Below are 26,351 nucleotides of genomic sequence, written 5' to 3'. Positions count from 1 at the left end.
GGGGAATGTAAAGGGCTTGGAGGTCGCGTGTTCGATACCAGTAGCGCTGCAGCGTGAAGATGGTTTATCGTGCGGACACGTGTATCCTTGCTACAATACCCCAGTATGTCAAGCATGCATGTCATGGAGGGGGCCCGCAAGGGGTCTACTCACCGGTCCTGGGCGACCCAGGCGGTGGGGTCCTCACATTTACTTTAGACGACTTGTGTTTGAGGATCCGCAGGTGTAACCCATGCATGCTGCGGGTTGCCCTCCATGACTTGCTCATGTACACTGCATTATTGTAGGCAGGAAATCACACCAGTTCGCTGCGTGCTGCAGCACTTCGAACCCGTGACCTCAAGCTCTTTGTCCCCCGAAGGAGCGCCTCTTACCAATTGAGTTGCAGCTCAATTGGTAAAAGGCGCTTCCTTCGGGAGGACAAAGGGCCTGAGCTCACGGGTTCGAAGCTCTGCAGGGCGCAGCGAACTGGTGTGATTTCACTGCCACAATAATGCAGTGTACATGAGCAAGTCATGGAGGGCAACCCGCAGCATGCATGGGTTACACCTGCGGATCCTCAAACACAAGTCGCCTTTTTTTGTGAGGACCCACAGCTGGGCGCTGACCATGCTGTGAACCTCTGGGTATCTGACCCCATAACTGACTGCTGTGGCATCTGCGCCCTGCTGACTAGTCATGACATACTCAGGTATTGTATGAGCAAGAAACACAGACAATTCGATATACGCTGCAGCGGCTGGTATCGAACCCGTGACCTCTCCCCTTTTGTCCTCCCGAAGGAGACGACTTTCACCAATTGAGCTGCACGCAGATGCCACAGCAGTCAGTTATGGGGTCAGATACCCAGAGGTTCACAGCATGGTCAGCGCCCAGCTGTGGGTCCTCACAGTAAAAGTCCACACCTAATTATTAGGAAAAGTGGGGTAATGCCCAATGTAAAGTTACTGCTAGTGCACCTTCCTGTAGAATATAATTAATTTATACTTCTACATAAATTTTCTACAAGCATTTAGGTACTACACCTATAATTATTATCAAGGCATACGTAAATGAACCCATGAAATAGTTAAACTCTAAAATTCAAAAATTACTCAAGATCCACCATAAGAAATTATCTTTGTTACATTCTCCCTCACTTATTCACTTAACCACTTTGTGTACTTATAAAAATTTATCACTCCGTCAAATACTTTATTTACCAACTTATACCTTTTATGAGTACAAATAATATTCCTTTGAATAAACTATTCATACTCATTAAATAAATATATTTCAAAAGTATCCGCCAATTAAATTACCGTGCCACCAATCTCCGCAAGTCAAGAATACCCTTTAAACTACGAAAAGGATATTTTAGCAAAAACAAGTTCACAGGTGCTAAACGACCAAACGGATCGTTACACTAAAGCTCAAACAAACACCAAGAAGTTACAAAAATATTTGATCCAATATAACATTTTGCATGATCATTTTTCGAGTTTATATTCTCATAACCAAAAAATATTTATATATCTTTATATCTTATATTTAAATGTGTATAAAATGCATCTACTAGGTATAAAAGTATATAATGCGTCACCAATTACAGAAACGATTAGACGAATTTCTTCTGTGATATTTAATTGCAATTCTTGTTCAAAACCAGTTTAAATCTCCACCAAACTACATCAAATTTTGCAGACAACCTCCTTAATTATACTATCCAACAAGTCTAAGTAACATTTGCTCGAAATTTCTCACGAGAATCATATTCAAAAAATAATGATGGCTGACCTTTCTAATATGACTTTACCACCCAAATCTTACAAAATCAATACGCCAACCACGATTTAAGCTTCAAACACAACAAATTGCATACCATATTAAATATATTGGTTAAGTTAATACCTGAATGGGCATAAGGTGTAAAAATCTCTAAATTAAGTAGGCGTTTGGCCATGAAAAAAAAAATCACTTTATTTGGAATTTTAAAGTTGAAGTTGAAGATTGCAAAGAATATTTGGTCGTTTAAATGTAACGAAAGTGAAAACAAGGTTTTTGGTGTTTGAAATTGTATTTAGAATTTTCATGGCCAAACACTGATTTTCAAATAAAGTAAAAAAGTTTTCCGGGAAAAAAATGAAATTTCTCATGGCCAAACGGGCCCTAAATATCTTTGAAATTGACTATTTACTGCATTCATCTTAAGAAATGTGCCACGTGTCTGCAGGTGTGACTTACAAATTTGAATTCCACTCGAAGCCGTACTTTAATTTAGATTTTTGACCCTTTTTCTTTTCCTTTTTATAAGTGAATTTAAATTCATATACATTTGTAATTTACCCTTGCATTTTAATTAGTTGAAATAAATTGATTTCCTCTTCTTTACAGCTACTGCTAATTGACTTTTAATTATGTAAAAATTCGTTTCATTATCAGTTACGCCCTTTTTTTAACAAATAAAGTTGGGCTGTCATTTATGTTCCATTCAACACGTGCCTTTCTCTTGAATTGCGTTTATCTAATATTTGAACTAAAATTAGTGTCATAAAAGTTTCAAATTTTACATGAGAATGTCTATTTCTTTAACTATATTAATTTAGGGATCTCTAAGGGGTAAATACTTGTCCATAATGATATTTACATTAAATTAAATAATTTAAGTTTAATATAGGGATCTATAAGGGTAAACACTTATCCATAATGATGTTTAAATTAAATTAAATAATTTAACTTTAATAGATGAGAATTAAAGTGAAAATGTATACTAGCACTTCACCAAGATTAAATGACATCACATCAAATATTCACAATTTCTGCATTTAATTTCTACAAGTTTTGAAAAAACAGAGGAGACGGCGCCGCTCGCCATCTTCACGGCCAATGTAAACCAACAACACCAGCTCCTTCTCCGTGGTTGTTCATCGATTCTCTGGTTCGCTGGAGATGGCTGCTTCACCGGATTTTCTCAGAGAAGGAGTGGGTTATTTTTTATGAAATCGAGTTATTTGAATCAATTTGGGGATTTTCATCAAATGAAGGGTATATTTGTTAACTTTCATATCGGCAGGGGCATAAGTGACCCAAAATTGTAACAGAGGATATTTCTAGCCATTAAAACAAAGTAGAGGGGTATTTTTTTACCCTTTTCCCTTTAATTATTAAAGACATTCAATATCTGAAACACATTGCAAACGGATTAATCCAGATTTTTATCGTGTAGGTCTACAAAGGAAATAAAGTGTTTTCTACCAGAGGAGTTCTCCTTTTACAGACTTAAGATCAAACTCAAGATTCCTGATCCAAAGTGATTGAATTTCAACCACATCACCGCAATATTTGGTGGTTGTAAGACAAGGATTAGGTACACCATTCAATATGTCGAACGTTATGTTATACCTTTTAGTTTTATACATTTAGAATCGTCGTATGTAAGTTGTCTTAATTTTGGACACTAAGATTTGTCCTCGAAGGTATATGAGATTGGACAGGCTCAAATTATGCTTATAACGTATACATCCCTTTCTTCTATTTTTTCCCCTTCCTATATCCATGAACCTACTACACTTTAAAATCTTCAAATAAGAGAAATTTGTAAAAGGGTTTTTTACATTAAATAGCAACCTAAGAAAGCTCATAACAAAAGGAAGATAAAACTTTACTACTGAAGCTTTATAAATTTTAGTCGGTATACTGTGTATAATCAATGTATAACCAGCATGTATACATGAATATACATTGGCGACGACTACCTATTGTTCAGCTAAATGGGTGAAAATACTACGCAGTCTTCGTCCCATATTAGTTGTCTACTTTTCCTTTTACTCGCCCTTTAAGAACTCATAAATAAAAGTGTATTTTTACTACATTACTCTTATCTCTCTCCAATTAATTGTACTATAAACAATATTGGTTACTTCAAAAAACGATTAATTTTAAGGGCAAAGTAGGAAAACTTAATTAATTCTATCTTGATTCTATAGATGCACAAGTATTTTGGGACGAATGTTTATAGTAATGTGGACAACTAATATGGAACGGAGGGAGTAGTTGGCTGGATAAAGGTATTAAGATACCTTTATAAAATTGCATCAGAAACAAAACGTTGTAGTCTTGTAGAGTACATATATTGTATAGTTTTGATTTTCCAAATATTACAGTCCACTAATGATAGCCCAACTCAGTGAGTTGGTGGTGCCTAACTTTCCTTACAAATAATTTGGGCTGCGTTACGACTATTGGGCCTAAGCACTGAAGAACTTTGTCCAAGTTTGTAAGTAGACTTGAGGTGCCTATTTGCAGAATTGTTTCCTTCTAGAAGCTCGATATCTTGTGAAGAATAAGGACTATGTGGGCTAGTTCTTTCTGGTTCATCTACTTTTTTTCAAATTTCTTTCTTGATGTGTGTGTGTGTGTCTATATCGATATCTTGTAAAGAATAAGGACTATGTGGGCAAGTTCTTTCTGGTTCATCTTCTTTTTTTCAAATTTCTTTCTTGATGTGTGTGTGTGTCATATATATATATATATATATATATATATATATATATATATATATATATATATGAATAAGGACTATGTGGGCAAGTTCTTTCTGGTTCATCTTCTTTTTTTCAAATTTCTTTCTTGATGTGTGTGTGTGTCATATATATATATATATATATATATATATATATATATATATATATATATATATATATGAAGCTTCGTATTGACTAATTCAGATTCGTATTGAGTATGTCAACTGACGGGATAAATTAAAGTATTTTCTGTCAAAACTCATCGATTCCTCATAGAAAATTATATCTGAAGAATGAGATACAAATCGATAAACACAAAAGGATGAGATACAGGTTGATAAACACAAAAGGATAGGTTTGATTGTTAGTCTAAACTCATCGATGAGACGACGACTCACTTAATAGTAAGGAAGAGCTATACTCTTTGAAATCCAAATTTAGTGAGATTTAGGATGGAATGGAATAGCGAATGCATTGCGGTTAAGATTGCTCTTGCGTCTCTAACCTTATGCGATTGAGAGATTCGTCATCACTTCCCTTGAATAATATTAACTTTGCTTAGTTCAAGATGTTATTTATCAAGGAAAAATGACCCTTTAAAATGGAAGAAGCCGAAATGCCGAAAAAGTAGGGCTCAAACCCGTGAATCTGATGTAGAAAGAAATAAAAAGTTAATTAAAAGCATCACGAGCACAGTGGAAAGAAAAGGGAGAAGGAATAATTAATGGGATAATTACAGCCTAATACCTCTGGTTACAAAACAGACAGAAAATGTATAGATATTTCTACTTAAATATAAATATATACATATGATATACATAAAATATACACATACTATAAATATAATATACATATAAGTTTTGTATTTTTGAGTTACTGCCGGTAATCAAGTTTGTCTGAAAAGACAAACTAAAGAATCACATAATTAATCTATTAGTTTACAACATACTCAAATGCTAGAGAAAGAGTTTATCTCATGTGCATTGAGATAGTGTATAATTATTCTACAGCATCGTGTTAAAGAGAGTACAAGAACAGGTAACTATCAACAGCAATTCTAATATGGCATCTAATGTTGTAATTAACCTACTTTAATCGATGATATATACCAGTAAATTTTATATTATCATCTAAGTGTGAAAATGGGGAAATTTCAAAAATATTTGATCTAATATACATTTTGCATGATCATTTTTCTAGCTTATATCCGCATAACCAATATGTTTTGGCAAAAATATTTATACATCTTTATATTTTATTTTTAAATGTGCATAAAATGCATCTACCTGGTATAAAAGTATATAATGCGTCACCAGTTACAAAGACAATTAGACGAACTTCTTCTGTGATATTCAGTTGCAATTCTTGTTCAAAACCAGTTCAAATCTTCACCAAACTACATCAGATTTTGCAGATAACCTCCTTAATTATACTATCCAACACCTCTAAGTAACATTTGCTCTAAATTTCTCACGAGAATCATATTCGAAAAATAATGATGACTGACCCTTCTAATATGACTTTTAGCACCCAAATCTTACAAAATCAGTACGCCAACCACGATTTAAGCTTCTGTTAACATCCAAAATATGCGACAAAATGAAGAAACAAATTTGAGTCGGTTAAGGACATTGATAGAGAGAATAGAAGGAAGAGAGAGAATTTTATTATGTATGGCTGACTGGAATGAATTATTCAGTCCCAAATAATAGGCCCAAGTCCTATATATACATGACCCGGGCCCAACTCATTTAAAACAATACAAGGTGGAAATAAATAAACGGGCCGAGCCCATTACAATGAAGTACTACTAAAATAGACTAAGTATACTAAAATGGACTAAGTAATTCCAACAGCCCCCCGCAAGTTGGAGGGTGAGAAAACCCCCAACTTGTGCAGGTGAACATGATGAACAGCTCCAGGCAAAGGCTTGGTGAACATATCAGCTGGCTGGAAAGCACTGGAAGTGTGAGATAAAGAGATCAGTCCATCAGCCAATTTGGTGCGCACAAAGTGACAGTCCAGCTCAATGTGCTTGGTGCATGAAAGACAGGGTTCTTAGCAATGTGGATTGCAGCCTGATTATCACACAGTAGAGGAATAGGACACACATCAGAAAAACCAAAATCAGACAGCAATCGAGCAAGCCAAGTAATCTCAGCAACAACTTTGCTCATGGACCTATACTCTGCTTCAGCAGACGATAATGACACAATAGACTGCTTTTTGGACTTCCAGCAAATTAAACAACCTCCCAGTAGAATGCAAAACCCAGTGACTGATTTTCTACAGTCAGAACACGCACCCCAATCATGTCGCAATAAACTCGGAGGGAAAAATCAGGGGAAAAATTGAAGAACACACCAAAATCAGCAGTGCCTTTAAGATATCTAAGCAAGTGAAGGGCAGCCTGCATATGAGGCACACAAGGCTGCTGCATGAACTGACTGAGATGTTGAACAACAAAGCAAATATCAGGCCTAGTGTATGTCAAGAAGTTCAACTTCCCAACAAGACATTTGTATTCTTCAGGATTAAGTAGAGCAATACCAATACCAGCCTTGAGTTTGCAGTTCAAATCAAGAGGACAAACCACAGGAGAACAGTCCAAACTATTAAAAGTGGTCAACATGTTATGAATAAACTTTTTCTTATTGAGAAGGACACCAGTGGTTGTATAATGAACCTCAATGCCCAGAAAATAATTGAGTAAGCCTAGGTCCTTTATTTTAAACTCAGCATGAAGAAAGGATTTGAGAGCAGTAATTTCATCAATGTCAGGGCCAGTGAGGATTATATCATTAACATAGATGGTTAATAAAACCAAAGAATCACCAAAACCTTTCTTAAACAATGAGTAATCATTCAAGGAGTGAGTGTAGCCTCTGGAACATAGGGCCTGAGATAACTTAACATACCATTGCCTTGAGGCGTGCCTTAAGCCATAAAGGGACTTTTGAAGAAGGGACTTTTGAAGTTTACAAACTAGAGGGGCAGAAGAAAATGAAAAATATATTGATAGTCCAGGGGGAAGCTTCATGAAAACTTCCTCATCTAAGCACCATGCAAGAATGCATTATTGACATCTAACTGAAACATGGGCCATTGACTTTTAACAGCAACAACAACCAAGGTTTTAGCAGTGGACATCTTGACAACAAGACTAAAAGTTTCATGAAAATCTATGCCCTCAACCTGAGTATCACCCCTCACAACCAACCGAGATTTGCATCTCTCAATACTACCATCAGCCCTATATTTAACCTTATAAACCCATTTACAACCTATGGGCTTTTTACCAACAGGCAATTCCATAATATCCTATGTCCCATTGGCAATCAATGCATCAAATTCCAATCTCATAGCATCCTGCCATTCAGGGATGGCAAAAGCCTGAGCATAAGTGTGAGGCTCAACTATATCATGCTCTCTAGAAGTATAAGAGGGAATAGAACTAGTAGTAGAGGCAGAAGTGTGAGAAAGATAAGGAGGAAGGGAGTAGTCATGGAGGTATTTGGGTAAGGAATGGACTCTGGAAGACTGTCTGACAGGAATAAAAGGGCCTGAAGTTGCAAGGGGAGGTGGTAGGGGACTAGAGTGTGGTACAGGAGTGGAATAAACAGAAGAAAGATCATGGAGAGAAGAGGAGATAGGAGAATACCTAGAAAATGGACCAGGAGAAGGACCAAGAGGGGAGGAAGGAATCAAAAGGTCTCCATTGATTGGAGGAACAGTAGCAGTGTTGGGAAAACGATCATCAAAACAGGCAGAAAGAGAAGATGGAACCAGAGAAGTAGAAGAACTGGAAGTAGGTGAAGAGGCAAATGGAAACACAGTTTCATGAAAAACAACATCTCTTGATAGAAAAAAAAACTTTGGAAGATAAATTGTAAAGTTTATAACCCTTAGAGGCAAAAGGGTATCCTATAAACACATAAGGAATTGCTCTAGGCTGAAATTTGTCCATATGAGTCTTAAGAGTAGTAAAGTAACACAGACAACCAAAAGTTCAAAGGTGGGAATAGGAGGGCACTTTAGAATAGAGGATCTCAAAGGGACTTTTGTTCTTGAGAAGCACAAATGGAGATCTATTAATAAGGCAGGTGGCAGTCAATATATAATCGCCCCAAAATCTGATAGGAAGGGAGGACTGAAATAAGAGAGCCCTAGAAGTTTCAAGAAAATGTTGTGCTTCCTCTCAACAACTCCATTTTTCTGAGGAGTGTGAGGACAACTTTTCTGATATATAATACCTTTCAAAGAAAAGAAACTGGTACCAGCAGTGTTTGACCCTAGTTCAAAGGCATTACCACTTCTTACAACTTGGACTTTGGAACTAAATTGGGTTTCTACCAAACTAACAAAAGCCTTTATGAGGTCAAAATCATTGCTCTTGGCACCCATTAAGTGAGTCCAAGTAGCTCTAGAGTAATCATCCATAATAGTTAAAAACTACTTGGATCCATTGTGACAATGAGTGTGATAGGGACCCCAAGTGTCAATGTGAACTAACTAAAAAGGTGCACTAGTCTGTATGGAACTATCTCAGTAAGGCAGCCTAGTTTGCCTTGCCAAAGGGCAGACAGGACAAGGAAAAGATTGCACAGAGGACAAGACAGACTTAAGTGCTGGAATATGTTTCATTCTAGAAAAAGAAATGTTTCCAAATCTGTAATGACAAACAACATCCAATTTATTAACATTACTTACAACAACAGAATCAGCAACATGCATAGGGGATACAACTTTCAATTGATTCACATTATTCAATGCATCAGGACTAGCACTATTCACAAGTAAAGAGACACTAGAGGGAATACAAGGTAAAACTGGGCAAACAGTGGAAGCAGTAACTGAAGAATGACAAACATTAGAAGTTGCACAAGTTTTAGCAGAAGCAGCAACAAAAGTAGGAGTGGGTGGAAGCAGCGGTTTGTAGAGTCCATTATCCAATTTACCAACAACCAGAGGCATCTTCTAAGAAGGGCCTGTAGAACACGTAAGGTTCTGGTAAAGTAAATAATGGCATCCAACTGATCAACTAACTTATGAATAGAGATCAAATTATAATGAAAGGAAGGAATGTACAGAACATTGTGCAGAGTTAAGTGAGGAAATAAAGTCAAGGATCATTTATTAGTAACCTTAACTTTATATCCATTTGGAAGAGATACAAGTACAGGAAAGGGTAAGACTTGAAGATTGAAAAGCAAATCTTTATGAGAGGTCATGTGATCAGAAGCGCCAGAATCTATGATCCATATAAAACTATCTACTTGAGAGAGCATATAAGACTGGAGCAACACACTATCAGCTAAGATCTTACCAGCAAAATTAGTAGAAGCCACAAGGCAAGCGGGGTTGGATGCTCCAGTAGATATATGTGTCTGTTGGAAGAGCATCATTAACTGAGAATGTTGATCATGTGTCAACCCAAAAGTTCCTGAAGATCCATCAACAACCCCAGGAGAGGCAATTTGACCAGAAGAATTAGAGGATTCAGTTGATTCAAGCTCAACCGTGGCAACAACATTCTTAGGACCGACATTTTTGGTGAATTTAAACCCAGAAAGAAAGCCATGAAGCCTATAACATTTGTCAATGCTGTGACCTGGTCTCTTACAATATTTGCAGACAAGTGAAGATTTGGATAATGAAGCATCAAAGGTAACCTTAGAGGGGTAAAATTGTCTAACAACACCAGCATTGAAGGAAGTGGAACCAGGTGAGAATTGAGAACAACTAGACTTGTCTCTGCTTCTCATCATTAAGGAGCATACCATAAGTAGTGCTAATAGAAGGAGTCGGCTTCATCATGAGGATATGACTCCTTACTTGAACATAGGTGTCATTAAGCCCCATGAGAAACTGATAGAGCCTTTGCTCATCCTCATCCTCCTGATATAGGCTTCTTGCCCCACAACTACAGACCCTAGCTTTCTTAACAGATATGGAAGCAATCTCAACCCAGAGTTGCTTGATTTTGTTGAAATAGAAAGCAATGTCAAGAGAACCCTGAGATATGTGGGGTAACTGTTTCTTTAATTCGAAGATCCTAGCACCATCAGCCTTACCATATCTCTGTTCTAATTCGTTCAAGATTTCACTAGCTAATTCGAAATACTCCACACTACGCGTAATTTCTTTTGATAGAGAGTGAATGAGCCAGGAAAGTACTAAGTCATTATATCTCTGCCATTGCCTAGCTAAAGGTGAATCTGTAAAAGGCCTCTCAGATGTTCCATTGATGAAATCCAATTTGTTACGGACTGATAGGGTGACGAGTATAGTACGCCCAGTGGCGGAGCCAGGAATTTGATGAAGGGTGTGCAAATTTTCTTCTTACTTGTGTTAAGGGTGTGCAAAATTGAATATATATTCATTGTAGCTAACAGTTAACCTATGTACACCGCATAATTTTCAGACGAAGGGTGTGCATGATACGCTCAAATTACACCTATTAATGGTATAACGCGGACGTTGTCAAATAAAGTAACCCAACAAGGTTGGGGTCGAATCCCACAGAGAATAATATGTAAGCGATTTAAGCAGATTAGGAATTATCACTAACAATAGCTATGTCCGAACGCATCAATGGTGGTTTTTGATAAGGTTTTGATAAAATATGGAAATATAAATTCTAATCTAGAAAGCAAGTAAATTGATCAATGACAACAAGAATGGAATAAAGGAAACTACTTCTCAAGTAACGATCCAATCTATTTCACGAATTATAAATAATAGCAAGTTTATGTTATTTAGCCTCGGATAATGACTCTAAATTAACTTCTTCCGAAGATTAACTAGACTACCCAATTGAAGATCCCTCAAGCAATTAGGAGCATTAAGAACACCCGAATATGGCTACAAGTGGTATTGCCTATTCCTAGGTCAACTTCCATTAGATGAGGGTTAACGCCCCAAATTTATGTTAATTATTCTATCCCAACCCCGTTCTTCCTCTTCCGAGTTTCAAACAAAGTAAATGGGCGAGTTCAAAGGTTAGCTATTCCATTGAAAACATTCATGAACAAGAATAATTAAAATAGCAAAAACTTACTTGATTAAGAACAATGCAAATGAATAAATAAGCACAACAAGAGTATCAATCTTAATTGTCACCAAGAGATTTCCATCAACAAGGATTAAAAAGAAAAGAGAACATTTTTGTAGGAACCCTAGCCTCCAGGCTGCCAAAGATAAGATGTTTTGCCCTAATTTTCTATTTATATGAACTGGAATGGCAGAAGTCGTCAAATCCCAAGTTCTGGTCGAAAATTTCCGAAAAACCTTCAGTGCGATCGCGCCACGTCACTGCGCGATCGCGTGGAATTACTTCATTTATTTAGCGCGAACGCGTGAAGAAGTAGCGCGATCGCACAGACTAACTGGCGCGCGTGACCGCGAACGCGTGAGATTACTGCGCGAACGCGCAGAGCAATATTTCGCCAATAATTTCTAGAATCTCCAGTTATTTCCAGTGATCAACGTTTTGTGCTCTGTTTCGTTTGTTTTCCACACATAGGCTCTAGGGACCCGTATTACCTGAAACATGACAAAAACTACGTAAAATGACATAGACTTGCTTAAAAACAAGTAAAACTTATAGTTAAAAAGCATCGATTGTGGCGTAAAATCACGCCACATCAACACCCCCAACTTAAAGTATTTGCTTGTCCTCAAGCAAGCCATACTAAACCACGACTCAATCTAATACCTAGATATTATAGAATAACAATGTCTACATTGGTTTTGACTCTGAACTACCGGCATGCATGTTTTCCTTCCAAGGACCACCCCAATTGCTGTTTTAAAGCAATATACACAACTCAAGAACATTACGACTAACCATGAAGCTTCAATGAATGACATCATATTATCGAACATATTATGGTGTACACAAACGCTACTTTAGGCGGTCACTTTATTTTGTTCAATTTTCATCCTTATGCCCTCACATAGACCAAAGAATGTCCCAACACACATATATACGACAAGAATGGGACAAAAACGAAAGAGAAGAGAAAAACACTCACACTCACAAAGAAAATTCATATTTACACATGCAAATACCATAGGCTTGCCCTTATTTTGTATGTTCTCATCCTAGGATCGTTCGGTTGTGATCTCATTAGGACTTGTTTCGGTTTGTAATGTAGGTTTAGGGACGGGTCGGATACTTTTTGGATATTAGTGACTCACCCTCCTTGAACACTACAACATCTTGTCACCTTAATTCGCCTCTTTTCTTTCCACCCCTTTATTTTCTTTCAGTTTTCGACCTCGATGTGGTTTTACTTCTAACCAACTTACAATTCTTTTTGCGTTACAATTTTCTGATTTTTATATATATATATATATATATATATATATATATATATATATATATATATATATATATATATATACGCAACTACCACATTGAATCTTCACTAGCAAACTCCACCACCCCCAATTTATGTTTTTAACATGTACTCCACATTTATTCACCCCCAACTTAGACATTTTGCCTCATCTAACTAGTAGCATCAACGAGGGAACGGGTGTGAAGATGGATTAATTTCACAAAGGGTAAGGTTTCATAATTGGCTAGCCAAGAAAAAGGTCAAAAAGGTTCAAAAGGGAAAACTAGGGGTATTTTCAGCTTTTGGAGAGGCTTATTTAGGCACAGTGACTTATTTACACAAAGAAAGCCTAAGATCATTTCACAACCAAACTAACTTTCGCATTTCAAACACGACCTACCAGGCAAATTCTAGATTATACATGCGTAAACAGAATTAAACTAACAACTCACACACACATCGGCATAAGGACAATAATTTTTACACTTGTGACCTCCTAAGTAGTAATTCATCACACACAACACCCCAATAATCACAATGTCATATAAAGAATCAATCATGTCAGACAATAACTGTTCTAAGTATGCATTTTTCAAAATTTCGAGGGGTCTAAAAATTTCAACAAAACACAATACATGCCATTAGTTACCAAGTAGTACCAAATAAAACAAATTTACTCTATTCAACCTAAGTAACATCCTAAACATGCCAGTTTCAACAAAATAAAAACCCCCCTCAGGAAAAGAACTCTGGCAAAGAAAAGCCGAGGAGGTTCCTACCCCTAACTAAAAAACTTGCAGTGTCCTCACTGCAGTACATCAACACAGAAAAACTTTTTTTTTCATACCTCCTAGTACTGCGTGCTATGGTCATCTCTGCTCACCCTCTGAACTGGAGCTACTGGGCTCTGGCAGGACAAAATCGTCCTCATTTTCCTCCTCTTCATGCTGTGCTCATCATTTTGTTCAGAAATTTGCTTTGCTTCTTTGCGTGCTCTCTTGCCTTTTTCTGCCTCCTCTCTATCTTTCCCTGTTTTTCTTTGATATGCTTCATGTCCTCCACCACACCTGCTAATGTCGGACCAATAGGAACAGAGGGAGCTGTAGATGTGCCTTCTCCATGTGGGCTCGCAGGGAGACTAGCCACTAGCTGCTGAATCCGATTGTCCACCCCATGGACCTGGGTGGAGATATATTGGAAAGGCCTGGCGGCTTCTTGCAGTGGTGGCAAGATTGGTATAGCCATGGGAGGAGCAGATGCCCTACCAATAGAATCTGATGCAGTAGATGTGAACTGCTCAAATGATGAGGCTGCTATCTCAATCTTCTTTTTCTTCTGTACATTACCGAGCCCTCTCTTTTTCAACGGATAAATCGGTCCACCAGGCCCTTTTTCTTTGTCGCCTGGTCTTGTGGGCACTCCATCAGTGGAGCACAAGTAAGTGATCAATGATGGGAAAAATAAGCTCTTAGACCGTTCAAGCACCACCTCCCGGATTTCCTGCATAATGAGCCTCCCCACGTCAACAGGCAACCCTTCCATCACAGCACAAATTACTTTAGCCCTCTCAAGGGGCACCTCTGAATCGTGTTTTGAAGGCAGCACCCTGGATGTGACAATATCAAGCCAAGTTTTGGCTTCAGCAGTGAACTCTGCAGAGTCAATCCTTTTCTGCATTGTGTTTAGCCACTTTGGTTGCTCCCCACCGTGAAGGTAGGTCATAAACCATTGTTGCCGCAGTTGTTCGTACATCTGTGCCATCTCGCTGTTGTCACCATCCTGCAGATTGTAATAGGCATTGATTCTAGAGGCATTACACAGGACATCCACACCTCTGACTTTGACAATTGCCCTATGTGTAATGTCTGCCTCTGCAGCATTTGCGTAGAATTCCCGCACAAGGGTATGATTTGCCCTGATTGGTTTATCTGCAAAGCGTATCCAGCCGCTTGTTACCAACCTTCCATAGAACTCGGGCATCTTTTCTTCCAAATTTTCTGTTACAAAGCCCCTCTCTTCAATGAAGCTCTTTCCCAGCAGTCTATCATATAGCTTCGAACATTTTGCTGACTGGAAGGTGGTGGTGTCATAGTATTCAATCAAGGGCACTTGGGCAGCATTGGATGATGAAGCCATTTTTTTTAAGATTAAGTACCTGCAAAACAAACACAATGCATATGAACACCTACAATGATGTATAATGAGGTAATTAGGCCAAAGCAATTAGTTGCCAAAGTTTTGGGCAGCTCTGTACGAGCTTTCTGTTTGTGGACTGTCATATTTCCTTCAGCGCGATCGCGCAATACTGTGACGCGATCGCGCCATTTTACTGATTTCCTTCACCGCGATCGCGGTTCAACATGACGCGTTTGCGCAATGTTTGAGCCATTATTCAGCGCGATCGCGTCTATTATCAGCGCGATCACGTTGAGTCATTTCAGATTCTCAGAAACATTTTCACAAACAGGTTATGGGCATCATTTTTGGGGCTTTAATTCAATGATTCTTAGCACGTATTTTGCCCCATTTTTTCTTTTCATATCAACACCCCACTCTCAACTCACATCACTCACAACAAACAACAATTTTCTTGACAAGAAATTCAACAATTTCATCACATTTTCATGCTTAAACAAGTGGAAGAAAATTTTTCTTTTACAATTTCTAACATGGAAAGATGATAAAAACAACCCTAGGAACAAGACAATGAAAGAATCACATACCTTGTAGTTGCAAGTTGAAGATTTTTTCTTAAAATTTGAAGTTGAATTTGAGAAAAAAGTGAGAAAATTTTTGAGAAAAAGTGAAGGAAATGGGAGTTTTGCAGTTTTGCCCTCTTTTACTCTGTTTTGATAACTGGAAACGCGCATCTGCGCGTTCGCGTGGACTTACCGCGCGTTCGCGCAGTGTTAATTTTTTTTTTTTGAACGCGATCGCGTCGGTTCGTTGCGCGATCGCGCAGAGTTAAATCAGCCCTTATTTTTCCATATTCAGAAAATAAGCACAGAAACCAGCAGCTACTGATTTGTGGCTGTTCTGCAAACCCAACCTGCTCAAAACAATTCCAAAAATTTTGAATTTTTGCAGATTAGTCACAAATCATAAACTAAACAATTCTAAAAAAAAATCAAATTTCAAAAATGATTTAAAATTTTAAAAACGAAGGGTTGCCTCCCACCAAGCGCTTAAGTTAACGTCGCGGCACGACGGTTACCAACTTTACCGCTTTTCTCGCCATTTGGAGCTTATGAATTGGGCACCTAACTTGGAATCAAGTTTGTGACCACGAGCAGCGGGGGGTGGTAAATATCTGATCACGCCAAGTAAAATATTGTTCATTCTACACTTCTTGGCTTTCAAGTGAGGAATGTCATTTTGCCTTGTTGAATTTTCAAATTGCAGAATATAAGGCTCTTGAACTTTTTGAACTATGACATCCTCTTTTTCCCCCGGATTGGGGTCAACACCAACCATATTGTTCAGAACAATGGTTGACTCCCATTCATTTTTTTCTTTGGCATTCCCAATAAACTCATCTTCATGATTTACCCTTTTATCTTGAGCATTGGGTAGTTCATAATGATTTGCCCGTGGAGGATTTTCTTCTTCTTTCATCAAACCAAGTTGGAGACTAGTTTCCAAGTACTCTTCAAAGGATTTTTTATTTTCATTACCCTCACCTAGTAGACACTCCATCATGAGTTTGAACTCACCAATTTGGCCATGCTCACAATAAAAGTCATTACTAAACAAGTTTTCATGGAAAGATGCCATTTTTTTATTTTTTTTTTAAATAAAAATAAAACACAGAAAACAACTACACAAATATTTACGGGTTCGGTTCAAAGCAAGTTAGCTTATTTCCTAGATTAGCCAAAATACACCAATTGTTCCCCGGCAACGGCGCCAAAATTTGATACGCTCAAATTACACCTATTAATGGTATAACGCGGACGTTGTCAAATATAGTAACCCAACAAGGTTGGGGTCGAATCCCACAGAGAACAATATGTAGGCGATTTAAGCAGATTAGGAATTATCACTAACAATAGCTATGTCCGAACGCATCAATGGTGGTTTTTGATAAGGTTTTGATAAAATATGGAAATATAAATTCTAATCTAGAAAGCAAGTAAATTGATCAATGACAACAAGAATGGAATAAAGGAAACTACTTCTCAAGTAACGATCCAATCTATTTCACGAATTATAAATAATAGCAAGTTTATGTTATTTAGCCTCGGATAATGACTCTAAATTAACTTCTTCCGAAGATTAACTAGACTACCCAATTGAAGATCCCTCAAGCAATTAGGAGCATTAAGAACACCCGAATATGGCTACAAGTGGTATTGCCTATTCCTAGGTCAACTTCCATTAGATGAGGGTTAACGCCCCAAATTTATGTTAATTATTCTATCCCAACCCCGTTCTTCCTCTTCCGAGTTTCAAACAAAGTAAATGGGCGAGTTCAAAGGTTAGCTATTCCATTGAAAACATTCATGAACAAGAATAATTAAAATAGCAAAAACTTACTTGATTAAGAACAATGCAAATGAATAAATAAGCACAACAAGAGTATCAATCTTAATTGTCACCAAGAGATTTCCATCAACAAGGATTAAAAAGAAAAGAGAACATTTTTGTAGGAACCCTAGCCTCCAGGCTGCCAAAGATAAGATGTTTTGCCCTAATTTTCTATTTATATGAACTGGAATGACAGAAGTCGTCAAATCCCAAGTTTTGGTCGAAAATTGCCGAAAAACCTTCAGTGCGATCGCGCCACGTCACTGCGCGATCGCGTGGAATTACTTCATTTATTTAGCGCGAACGCGTGAAGAAGTAGCGCGATCGCACAGACTAACTGGCGCGCGTGACCGCGAACGCGTGAGATTACTGCGCGAACGCGCAGAGCAATATTTCGCCAACAATTTCCAGAACCTCCAGTTATTTCCAGTGATCAACGTTTTGTGCTCTGTTTCGTTTGTTTTCCACACATAGGCTCTAGGGACCTCGTATTACCTGAAACATGACAAAAACTACGTAAAATTACATAGACTTGCTTAAAAACAAGTAAAACTTATAGTTAAAAAGCATCGATTGTGGCGTAAAATCACGCCACATCAGTGCACCTGACCACCCTTCGCCGAAGGTGGCTCCACCCATGAGTACGCCTCCAACTACCATATTTGGTTCTATCAAATGGAACAATAACCAGATATCCTCCTAAAATATCAGACGGGTGTACATACAGAGGATGGCAGGGATGTGTATAGTCATCCTTATGAAATTCAGTTCGAGAAAGTACAGGCTGAGGTTGATTCGACGGAGAGTCAGAAGCAGTAGGTTACAACGAATTCGATACATCATTACCAGTGGTCATGCTCTTATACAACAAGCAAAACTATAAATTTCAAAGCAAACAGGTAAACAAGTCTAGATTTTCCCAAAAAATGATCTAAAATCTATATATATCGCCAAACCCTAGCTGAGTCGCCAGAAAAATCCTATCAATTTGCAAAAATGAAACAAAAAATAGAAGGAGATACAAAATACCAGCCTCTTTCGCTACCGGAAAGAGAACGGTCTTCATAACACGAAACTTCGTTCACGCATTCACTCGAAACCCTAGAATTTGATTGGAAAAATCGAAAAAACTCAAAACATCAACACAAACTGACGAGGGTAACATCGCTACAAAGATGACAATGAGATCTATCAGGATCTACGCTCTGATACCATGTTAACATTCAAAATATGCGACAAAATGAAGAAACAAATTTGAGTCGGTTAAGAACATTGACAGAGAGAATAGAAGGAAGAGAGATAATTTTTATTATGTATGGTTTACTGAAATGAATTATTCAGTCTCAAATAATAAGCCCAAGTCCTATATATATATATGACCCGGGTCCAATTCATTTAAAATAATACAAGGTGGAAATAAATAACCGGGTCGAGCCCATTACAATGAAGTACTACTGAAATAGACTAAGTAATACTAAAATGGACTAAGTAATTCCAACAGGTTCAAACACAACAACAAATTGTATACCATATGAAATATACAAATTGTATACCATATGAAATATATTGGTTAAGTTAATACCTGAATGGGCATAAGGTGTAAAAATCTCTAAATTAAATATCTTTGAAATTGATTATTTACTGGAGTTCGGAACCAAAATAACCTCAGAAAAAAGTTTTTGAACCAAACTATCCCAACAAAAACGGGGACGGCACCGTTAATTGTTTTAGCCCAATAATTACTGCGCTAAAGCGGTCCCTTTTTCTTTAGGCCCTTTTGGTTAACCCCTCTTTCATTACACTTTTTAACGTAATTAGACCATAGATTAATCATGCTTCGGAACCCCAAAACTTCAATATTTTATATAGAACCCTACTTATTTTTGTGTGATTAATAAGGTAGGCTCAATACATCAAGGATAAGAAAATCTTCGGATGACCGTTTTAGTGGTTGAAAAGTGCACGAACGTCATTTTTGTTTGAAGGCTTGGTGTCATTAGCTTTAAGTTCTTTACGAATACTTAAATTTAGATTTAAGTTTACTATTTTTTATTCAAAATTGTAGCATTCATACAAATCTCAAAATAATTAAATTGCATCATTCATAACAATATGAAAATAATTAAACTTGTTCATTAATAAGAAACCCAAACTTTTTAAAATACAATCATCAAAGAAAGAAAAAAACTTAAAAACATTCATCAATTAATGCCCTTGAGTTGATCTTCCACCACCACCGCGATATGTGCCACCACCACTAGATGTGCCACCACCGCAAGATCTACCACCACGAAAGTTTCCTCTACCACGAGAGGTACTTCCACCGCGAGATGTAGTTTGACCACCATGTTGTAAGGGACACTTGCGCTTATCATGACCAACATAATTGCAAAATGAGCATTTTTGAGTGTATCTTCCCGGTGGAACATTCATTTCATTATGAATATGGGAGTATGCTTTCTTTCTGAATTTACGGATAAATGCTTTATTTGCAACCATTAAAAATGGATCCGGTGGCCAATAACTCTTACTACCAAGTGGGTAGAACCTTCCAGCATACATTCTTACATAATTTTCAATTGTATATTCCTCAGCCATGTAAGTGGAGGCGTTCTTTCCCATTGCGATAAAACACTTGAAGGCATGAGAACATGACATGTAATATGATTGCCACTTGCCGCATGTGCACGTTCTTGGAATCTCACAAATTGTATGGACGTTACCTCATTTACCTTGGTGCACACTTGTTGTGAGTTCAAATATGCGCTCTACAGAGTTGTACTACATCCGGTCATGTTGTTGAGCCTTATATTTGTGGTACTCGAACAATTGTGACGGTTTTGGCATCCACCTTAGACCTGCTGATGCATGTGCTTTGGCCTCTTTTGATCTATTGACGAACAGCTCCACAACCTGCTTAAAAGTCATTCTCACCATTGCGGTGACAGGTAGTCCCCGTGCAGATTTCAACAAGCTATTAAATGACTCAGAGCTGTTTGTTGTCAGCACACCCCATCGCCTACCTTCATCCTGGTGTAATGTCCATTTGTCTTTATCAATTGCATTCAACCAGTGGAAGGCTTCCTCATTCCCCCGCATAATAATGACCATCTGCAGGTTAAACTTCTTCTCCTGATACTCTGTTGCAGCCGCCCACATCCAATTGCAAAGTGTTGGGATTCGATATGCCTTTTGGAAGTTTGCCTTCAAATGCCTTAAACAATAACGATGGTAGGCAAAGGGTGGCTGCCACCCCTGCAAATTGAACATATTGTGCAATATGCCAGCATTTCTATCAGAGATCACACATATTCCCATGCAATCCTTAATAACGTGTTGCCTTAAGTAGTCCAAAAACATACCCCACGTACTAATGCTCTCATTAGCTGCAATTGCAAAAGCTAGAGGGCATATAGCTCCATTTGCATCCATTCCAACTGCAATTAACAGCTTTATGTTGTACACCCCGTATATATGTGTTCTATCTATTGATATTACAGGCCGACAAGGAGCAAAACCATCAATGGATGGTTTGAATGCCCAAAACACAAACTCAAAAATATTACCGGGCACACCAGGCTTCGATTTGAGCTTCCATTCAACAACAGTACCATGATTGAAGTGTTGTAGAGCCGCCATGCATCTCGGAAACTTCTTAAAAGAGCCCTCCCAATTGCCGTAGACTATCTCATGTGCACGCTTACGCCCAAGATACGCCTTCCTCCTACTAACAGTTTTGCTATATACTTTCAGGACGGCTGTAATACAATCTTTAATAGGGAAACTGAAAAAGTTGAAATATCAGCATATAGCAACGAGGAACATTATATTAACACCAAAAATAAAATAAACTTACGCGAAGGGGATACCTTGCGTTTTTTCCAATGTCGCCAACTAATACACGAGCAATCATATTAGTATCTAGATTGTGATCATCTGGGAGGTCACCCATATCACAAGTGTGCTTTATGTAGAACTTTGAAATAGTCCACATCTTTTCAGCAGTTTCCTTACCACGGAGCATCCATTCGCAGCCTTGATATTTTCGCTTGCAGACCAATCGCCAAAGTTTCGTGTGGAATCGTCAACTTTAAACTCCCTCATCCCCTGGATGCAATAAATCTTAACAGCCCTTTGCAATGATTTTTTCGAGCTAAAAATCATGTCTTTTTCAATATGAGCCTTTTGTTTTAAAAGATCCACTGGCTCTTTCCACAAACTTCGCCGAATATGATCATCATCCCTAGTAAAGACAAAGGCATCTGGGCGATCTTGAAGATGATCAAGATAGGGGATCTCATTGGAATGCCACTGAATCGGGGTCGACTCTTGCTGTTGAAACTGGCTTTGCGGCTGAACCCGAGTCGACTCTTGCTGTTTAAATGGTTGTTGTGAATTCAGTTCCTCCTGGTGTGCCGGACTGTTCATCATGTCTTGCAACAGTTCTACTTGATATTGAGGATTAGTTCTAACCTCAACCTTATCGTCACTTTGCTCATTGTCACTTTCCTCCGCATTAGGTATTTCCTCACTATCGCTGGATGATGTCACTATATAATTCGGATAATCCGGACCATTCATAGCAGGTCTTTGCCTATAATTTGGTGCAACCGCCATATTCTTCCTACATAAGAAATTAGAGTATTTTAACTACTACACGTCAAATAATACTATTGATGTTAAAAAAATTAACGTACCGATAGTAATCAACTGCACCGAAACTTGAGAAAGGACCATCGTTTTGAGTAGTTGGATAGGCTGAGGAGCTGATTCATCCATCCCGATTGAGGAGACCGTCCGATATGATCCATATTAGGTGTATAACCCCTAAATAATATAATCGACATCATTAGTAGCATTCAAGTGCCACTACACATAATAATAATAATAATAATAATAATAATAATAATAATAATAATAATAATAATAATAATAATAATAATATTGTAAAAAATGAATATTTACCACTGCCAATCAAATTGCTGATTTAAACTATCCAGAGGCATTTGGTTAGTCAAAATGCCTTCATAAGTACTCATGTCAGGGTAATTGTGTTCATAAATAGGTTCCGTTTGACTGACTTCGGCCTGAATTCTAGACGGGGCTTCCCGACGAGGTCTATTTCGGGCTCCCCGAGGAGCCCTAGCCATGAATTCGAGTCGATTAATGGGGACCTTCTCTATGTACATTTCAAGGACGTTTAAAGTTATGCATTCCCTATAATCATAAGGCGCCTTCAAATAATCAATCAAAGAACCATCGTCTTGAATGTACCGCTGTCCATAACTAGTTACACCTTGCGGCGTAAATGACATTAGATATTTTCCAATTATATTTAAATCAAAATCACTCCTACTAACTTGTAGTCTATTATACAAAGCTTGGAGTAATTTTGAGAATTTTAAGTCAAGTGGAAACTTAACATGGTATTTTGGGAGAGAATCATAGCGCAAATTATTTTCCTCGAATATAATTTGTCCGTCCCAGAATAAAGAAACTCTAATTTTTGGAACATCTTCCATTTTTTGACTAATTTAGGAGGAATACAAAATGTAAAAACTGGATGAAACTTAGATTTTTTTTCTCTCATTCGAACTCTGTATTAATAAGATTTGAAGTTTGAATATTGAATCAACGCATGCATGCAATTAGTGTGTCTTGTAGTGTTACGTCAAATCAAATTAAATACGGAGTGTTGCATAACGCATGAATTAACCGCGCTATGTCAGTCCGTGGCAGAATAGCACAGTAAAATACTGCGTTATTCTGACATAACGGATTAAATGACTGTGTTATATACGTAAAACGCAATAAATTAGTGCGTTATACTGTCATAACGCAGTATTTTACTGCGCTATACCGCTGCAATACGTTGTCACCTCAACTGTCATACAGAAAAACGTCATAATTCGAATCAAACTTTAAGTGTTATATAACGTAATTTGACGAATAGTTACCAACCACACAAAATTCCACACCAAATTGAGTTACTATGTCATTTTTTGATCAATTTAGAGATATTAGTCGTGTTATATCGTTCACTCCAGAAAACATATTCGACGCAATGGGTAGGACATGGGAATTGGGTGAAGATTTTGAATACTCAAACAACCCTAACAACAGATTTAATCGAGAATACAATAATAAAATGAAAGAGGAGTGGGATTGGCGTGTTAGGGAGGCTGTAGCACTGGAGCAAAAGTTAGCGTCAGTAGGGCTTAAACGCCCAAAAAAATGTGCTATGTCAATGCCTCATGGAACTCCACAAGAGTATAATTTTGCTCTTAACCGTTTTCGCAAAGAGAACAATCGGATGCAAATACGTTACCTTAGGGTAGAATATGGTGTACATGGTAGCACAAGATTTAGATCCAAGTGGGATTCAGACTATGAGATGTCTGATGAAGATTAATATTTTTTATATATAAAGTAAGTAGGTAGGGTCATAAAGACCACTCCCCCCCCCCCCCCCCCCAACTACGAGTACATGGGGGTTTGCAATTATATAAGTAGCACTTTCTTTTGTTATTAGACTACAACGTATTCAATGTCGAGTAGTAGAAACTCAGCTTGGTCTTTACTCCTTCCAAAAGAACCAAATAGCAGTGATGATGAGAGTTCAAATCAAAGCAGTTTTTTGAGCGATACCAATGATTTCAAACTAGATGAGCTAAATCCCCACCTTCTTATAGAGCGTAATGATGATTTCTGCAGTGTGAAATATTTAGATCTGCGAGAATATTATTGCGGTTTACGCAGAGAATGGTCACATCGACTTGCCGAATCAAAACATCTTGTTCGTGACTTGGAAAATCTCAACGCTCTAATCCCAACAAGGTATAACCATGCCTCAAGTACGTCCAGAAACAACAGAATGCTGGCAAGACGATGTAGATTTTACATGCTAAAGTTGGCCGAAGAACAAGCATCATCAACTGGTAGAGAACTAACATCTACTGAAAAAAAATGTGTCTTAAGAAACCGCCAATATTTTTCTGAGGACGGTATTGAGGACTTGTATTCTGATGATGATTAAGAATGTTGTGATTTTAGTTTTAAGTTTAATTTATGATGATGTTGTTATTTTGAAGAATATTAGTATGTTTAGTTTTTCATCAATTCAAGGGCATGAATTGATGAATGTATTTTAAGTTTTTTTTTTTTTTTTTTATGATTGTATTTTTACTACTTCTGGTTTATTATTAAATTTAAATTTAAGTATTCGTAAAGAACTTAAAGCTAATGACACCAAGCCTTCAAACAAAAATGGCGTTCGAGCACTTTTCAACCACTAAAACGGTTATCCGAAGATTTTCTTATCCTTGATGTATTGAGCCTACCTTATTAATCGCACAAAAATAAATAGAGTTCTATATAAAATATTGAAGTTTCGGGGTTCCGAAGCATGATTAATCTATGGTCAAAGTACGTTAAAAAATGTAATGAAAGTGGGTTAACCAAAAGGGCCAAAAAAAAAGGGGACCCCTTTAGGGCAGTAATTTAGTGCGCTAAAGGCAGTTTTGTAATTTTTTTTTTTTTTAGTTGGGGTAGTTTAGTTCAAAAAAAAATTCTGAGGTTATTTTGATTCCGGACTCTTATTTACTTGATTGCATCTTAAGAAATGTGCCACGTGTCTGCAGGCTGTGGTCTCTGCATACTAAGGTCAAAACACGGCCGACCTTTGTATTAGCGTCTTTGACTTACAAACTTGAATTCCACTCTAAGCCGTACTTTAGATTTTTGACCCTTTTTCTTTTCCTTTTTATAAGTGAATTTAAATTCATATACATTTGTAATTTACCCTTGCATTTTAGTTAGTTGAAATAAATTGATTTCCTCTTCTTTACAGCTACTGCTAATTGACTTTTAATTATGTAAAAATTCGTTTCATTATCAATTACACCCTTTTTTAACAAATAAAGTTGGCTGTCATTTCTCTTCCATTCAACACTACCCTTTTGCTTTTTATGCCTTTCTCTTGAGTTATGTTTATCTTATTTTGAACTAAAATTAGGGTCATAAAAGTTTCAAATTTTACATTGAATCTTTAACTATATTAATTTAGGGATCTCCAAGGGGTAAATACTTGTCCATAATGATATTTACATCAAATTAAATAATTTAACTTTAATATAGGGATCTATAAGAGGTAAATACTTATCCATAACAATATTTACATCAAATTAAAAAATTTAACTTTAATAGATGAGAATTAAAGTGAAAATATATACTAGCACTTCGCCAAGATTAAGTAATTAATGTACATATCTTACATTCATTGATTTTACGTAAACATTTGGTGCTAATAAATTTTTAATTGCTTAAGCCAACTCCTCTTACGAAGTATTTGCTCAAAATCCATTAGTGGTACTCTTTCTTATTGAGTTGAAAAAATAGATGTTAAAAGATTTTTCTGTTAATTTGCAGAAATATTATTCAGTTTTAATGCTGAAATTTTTTAAGTTGAAGTCATAATAGAAACATTTTTCACCAGAATAACGCTCTTGGTGTGAGCAAAAGAAAAATTAACATAATGCATTCCAGCACATTTTTAATTAAAATAATCCATGATACTATTACTATTAAACAAATAATAATAAGGGTCGGTATATACTGGCCTTGGAGAAAAACAAAGTAATAATTCAGCAACTAACATCAAACAATTCACAAATGTTCTCAAGAGTTGTTTGGCAATAATAAATGCTGGAAATAATTTCATTTCTTACCTTACTCAACTCTCTTCATTTCTCATGAAGACAAAACAAGAGGAAACTATAGCTGGTAATCAATACATCACTCTCTCTGCTCCGCTTTCTTTTATGTGTTATACTTTTCTTCTTCGCCTGACTTATTAATCTACATTATATGTGTGCACAAAATTTATAGTAATTTTTATAAGAGATGAAATCTAATAATTAACAAGAATATATCAATAATTCCTTAAACTTGCAAGTAAATTTCATTTAGACACACGAAC

This window comes from Lycium barbarum, chromosome 8 (genome assembly GCF_019175385.1).
Source record: "Lycium barbarum isolate Lr01 chromosome 8, ASM1917538v2, whole genome shotgun sequence".
NCBI classification, from domain to species: domain Eukaryota; kingdom Viridiplantae; phylum Streptophyta; class Magnoliopsida; order Solanales; family Solanaceae; genus Lycium; species Lycium barbarum.
The sequence above is the reverse complement of the archived record's forward strand: the minus strand, read 5'-3'. Positions refer to the sequence as shown.